Source organism: Pteropus vampyrus, unplaced genomic scaffold (genome assembly GCF_000151845.1).
Source record: "Pteropus vampyrus isolate Shadow unplaced genomic scaffold, Pvam_2.0 Scaffold5, whole genome shotgun sequence".
NCBI classification, from domain to species: domain Eukaryota; kingdom Metazoa; phylum Chordata; class Mammalia; order Chiroptera; family Pteropodidae; genus Pteropus; species Pteropus vampyrus.
In genome coordinates this window covers 16,432,201-16,437,248 of record NW_011888786.1, presented here as the reverse complement: position 1 = coordinate 16,437,248, position 5,048 = coordinate 16,432,201, and the positions used below count along the sequence as shown (strand labels likewise).

The window sequence follows — 5,048 nt, the reverse complement described above, 5'->3', positions numbered from 1 at the left end:
AAATGACAAATGAATCAGAACAGAGAATTAGATGCAGGAAAAGATGAAAAAGGAAGGAAATAGTTGTAAGCAGCAAATTATATATATATATTCTAGAAATATAAGGAAAAATGACAGATACATATAGATAGTCCAAGATTTTGGCACTTCTTGATTCTTTCAGATCTAGTAGGCATAAACAGATATGATATAGAGTGCTGAATAATAATAATAAAGTTTATTAATAAATGTTTAGTACTACATATAGCATATGAAATAAATATACATTTTTTACCTGTCCATAAAACATAAACATCTTAAAATCAATCCTACAATTAGAAAAGTACTGATGACATGCTCAGATCCTACCTCAATAAAACTTCGTATTAGTGATAAAAATGCAAAACAATAATCACAACCACTAAGAATTGAAACACTCTCCTAAATAATTTTTTTTTGGCCAAAGAGCAATCAAAATAATTACAATGAAATGCCAAAGTAATGATATTTAAAACACCATGTATCAAAACCTATAGGCATAAACCAAAATTATACCTAGAGTAATAAAATGTAACTGTAACCATTTTTATCACCAAATAAGAAAATAAAAAAGAAATTTGAATAAAAATAAGAAATTCTCTTATGGCATTGAAGAAATACCAACAAAATAAATCTGTAAAATATAAAAGGTCTCAATTAACACCCAACTCCCCCCGCCCCCAGATTTTATGAATTAGAAAAAAAAAATACAATACTGGTTTATTGAAAATAAAAAGTGCATGGAACAATTGAAAAAAAAAATCTGATTTAATGGCAGGCTAAGCACATACTACAACCTCACTATTACAATCTGCAAATGTAGAAGGACATCACTGACTATCACTTGTGGTGGAACCTGGGAGCCAAAGTGCACCAGAGGTAACCAATAGGACAATTAGTCATGCTGCTAAGGAGAGAAACACAGGTAGTTCACTTCTGTACATTCCCTTCTTCATATAAGACCAGCAGCTGAATCAGTATTCACTGCTTCCAGGCAGTACAATTAGTACAAGAACTTAGACCGGGAGACAAAGACATTCTGGATCTATAGGAAGCACCAAAAACAAATATCTCAGAGCATGTCCCAGTCATCTCTCAAGGTCACTATAAGGATTGAGACCTTGTTCAAAATGCCTGCTCATCAACTAAAGCACGAACTAAGGAAGCAATCTAAAAAAGAATTATGACTACTACAGTGGAATCATAAATCATGATCAGCAGAAATCAAAGAGAGCCAACATTGCAAAAAAGAGAAAACAGATTCAACAAAGAGAAGAAGCAATTTCTAAGTAAAGAAAATTGATAGATTAAGCAAACAGGTTTTTTAAACACATGTATTTACTTTTTTCAGATAGCTAAAGGAAGATATTGTATATGAAAAACAAAAAGGGCAAATAAGAAAACAAATTTTATTACAAATAAAATCCAAAAAGATGTTATTTTTATGAACTTTGTCTATTGTATAGACTATGTCTAAAATGTTCGCTAACTCATCAAAATATCTAAAATAAATCTTATAGAAAATTGAATAGTTGATGCAAGTGCAATTGTTTTGGCAATAACCATCACATCTTTCTCAGGGTTTGCTTGTTCAAATATAAATGATGTCATAGAAAATTTGAAGATACAATCATAGAGATAAATATTATCTGTCAGACTCCTTTGACATAACCAAAGTCCTAGTTTTGTATCTGAAGTTATAGCTAGAACATTTATGTGAATGCCTTTTCCTAGAAATTCTGACAAATTAGCTTTATATGAATGGTGAAAAAAAGGGGGAGATGGATAACTGGATACTTTTATCCAGAATCATAAGCCAAAAAAAAAAATACAGTGTGAAATTACATATTCTTTTTCATTGGTATTTATTAATCCTTCTTCATCAATTGGTGCAGAAAAATCGTATGGAAAAATTGAGAAATATTTAATTTTAAGAGGTATTTGTACATAGGAGAACTAGGCATAAATGCTATAGAAATCAAACATTGGACCAAATTCTCTAAGTAACAACACCATCTGAAGGCATAAATCAAATCTGCATAACCTACTGAATCTTGTTCTCTGATGAGAAGGAAGAAAAAATTTTGGCATAATAAAAAGTGAAACTTCACAAACTATAAGAGTTGGTAAAAAAATGTGATAATTGATCTTTACCTTTCTATAATTTACTGCTCTTTTCCTCATCTCCATGAAAAGAGATTATTTATAAATAATAATTTTTTAAAGTATTGAGAGCACAATTGTGCCAGGAGTTGTGGAAAAGCCCTTGAAATAAATATATGTATAGAGGATTGTTCTTGAATTTAAAGACTCAAGATTTAGTGAAGAAAAAAAGATGAACTGTTAAATTTTACATACTAAAGTTTATAAAATATATGATTACAAAATGCTCTGGGGTCACTCCAGGAAAAGTCTTAATTCTGCCTGGAACATTGTGAAAGTATTTCCAGAGAAGGTAATATTTAATTTGGTTCTTGAAAGAGAAATAGCTTCCAAAGAAGGAGACATATGTCTAGCATAAAAGCAAAAATGTAAAAACATCAAGGACTGACAAAGCACTGCTGTTCAGGGAGTTGCAATACGTTCAATATGACTACAGAACAGAGTTCATGGTTTGAAGATTCAGGAAAAGAGAAAGTAAGCCAGGTTGGACCACTTCATAAGTGAAGACTTTTAATCCACACTAAGATGTTCAGACTTAATCTTTGAGCCACAAAGAGGTTTAACAGCTTTGTTATGTTTTATTTTAAATTACCGCATGCTCATTTAAAAATCAGAACATTAATAAGATATACCTAAAAAATAAAATTGCCAGTTTTCTGAACCACCAGAAATAACTACCAGTAGTATTTGTGGGCAAGTTTTTCAGGCTTTTCCATTTCCATATTAACACACACACACACACACACACACACACACACACACACACACACACACAGAATCTAATACATGTAGTGTTTTGTCTCTTGCTTTTTCTACCTACAGATATGTGGAATCTCTCTCTCTCTCTCTCTCTCTCTCTCTAATGAGTAGAATTATACATTAGTTTTTTAAAAGATACACAATATTGTGTAAATTAAGGTTATTGTCAACAAGATAGACTTTCAAAGAGTTGTGCCATTAACAAATTTGATTTTTAAAGAAATGACTCTGACAAGAAAGTGAAAGATCTATTGAGTGAGAAAATGGGGATAGAAGAGCTCATTTGGTTGCTATGAGAATTAACTAGATGATTGAAGGGTTAAAGATGAGGGACCAAGAAATTAGAGAAGAGAAGCTGAATCTAAGAGATATATCAAAGGCAAAATTCATTCTACTTGAACCTAATTGGCTCAAAGTAAGGGTGGGCAGTAAAGGGTTACAGATCAGGCTTGGGTTATTCAAACTCTTCATGTTCCAAAGAAAGGAATTTCTTCAGAACTGGCCCTGGCCAACTCCTAGATCACCTCTGAGCCCTTGGAATATTCTTCCTGAGAAAAGTGTTTTCATATGCTTGGGGCTTTATGTTTTTGCTGAGATTATAGGTGAGTCTACTGGTGTCTGAGTAGCTGCATGCCTACATAACTGACACCCAATAAAAGCCCTGAACTCTATGGCTTGGATGAGTTTTCATGGTTAGCAGCGCTGCATAATGTTGTCATACATTGTTGGGAGAATCAAGAGGTCCTGTGCTACTTCACTGGGAGAGGACACTTGCAAGTTTGCTCCTAGTTTCTCCTGGACTTGACCCAAGCACATGTTTTTCCTTTGCTGATCTTAACCTATATCTTAACCTTAACTTTTATAAACCATAACCATAAGTATAATGCTTTCCTAAGTCCTGTGTGTCCTGGCAAATCATGGAGCCTGTGGGTAATCTTGAGAAGCCTTACACAGAAGGTGATAGAAGGTTCAGAGTCACTTATCCTGAGAAACCAATGGAATTGTGTGCCATTAACTAAAACAGGAATCATGAGAGAAATAACATGTGTGAGTTTGTGAAAACCAGGACAAGGAGTTTAGTGTTAGACATGGTAAATTAAAATGATAAAGTAGAAGAAGGAGGAGGACTATTATACAAAAGAGCCAGTAGCCAAAGAGTGTCACAGCCTCCAAAACCCAATTCTTCTCTGGAGCCTCCAGACAGAATCAGTCCTACTGACATCTTGATTTTAGCCCCCAAAAACTCATTTTAAACTTCTGACCTCCAGAATTCTAAGAGAATAAATTTGTGTTTTAAGACACTCAGTTTTTGGTAATTTGTTTTAGCAACAATATGATACTAATACAAACTCTATTCATTCTTCTGTTAATAGACATTAAAGCTATTCCAAGTTCAGGACAATTATGAATAACATTGCTATGAACATTTTTCCACAGTGCTTTTTGGGAAAAATGTACTTGCAAAGGGTGGTTAGGAATTTCTGGGTCATAAAAGAGTTGCATGTTTATGTTATTAGGAACTGACAACTTTCAAAAGTGGTTGTACCATTTTATACTCTCTCCACTTGTTCCGCATTTCCAAAATATTTGGTATTTTTAGTTTTTTTAATTTTACACATATGTGTGTGTGTGTATTTTACACCTACAGCACCTGGTCTTCCTACATGGTCTCCCATCCAAGTACTAACCAGGCTCGACCCTTCTTAGCTTCCGAGATCAGATGAGATCGGGAGTGTTCAGGGTGCCATGGCCGTAGACAATTTCACATATTTTGATAGATGTATAGTGGAATATATTTGTAGTTTCAGTTTGCATTTCTCTGATGGCTAACTGTTTTGAACACATTTCATACACACATTTTGAGATTTTGATAAAAATCATATGCTGCATAGACAAAAAGAGCATCTATAAATGAAAAACATTTTCCACATGATTTCAGGGGGCTCACAGAACCCCAACACCTTTTCCTCCTTGGACTCTTGGCCAAGGCTCGATCTTGGCTATCGCTGTTTTCTCCAGCTTCGCCTCTCCCGCATTCTGCCTCACAGCTTGTGTTTTAGCAGTCTGGAATACCTTGAAGTGTCTTGCCCAATTAGACTGTATCTTCA

General features: G+C 33.9%; 1 pseudogene; it reads right to left on the bottom strand.

Moving 5' to 3' along the window:
• Positions 1 to 4,579: 4,579 nt before the first annotated feature.
• On the bottom strand, positions 4,580 to 4,698 carry LOC111744041 (annotated as a pseudogene).
• Between the last annotated feature and the right edge of the window lie 350 nt (positions 4,699 to 5,048).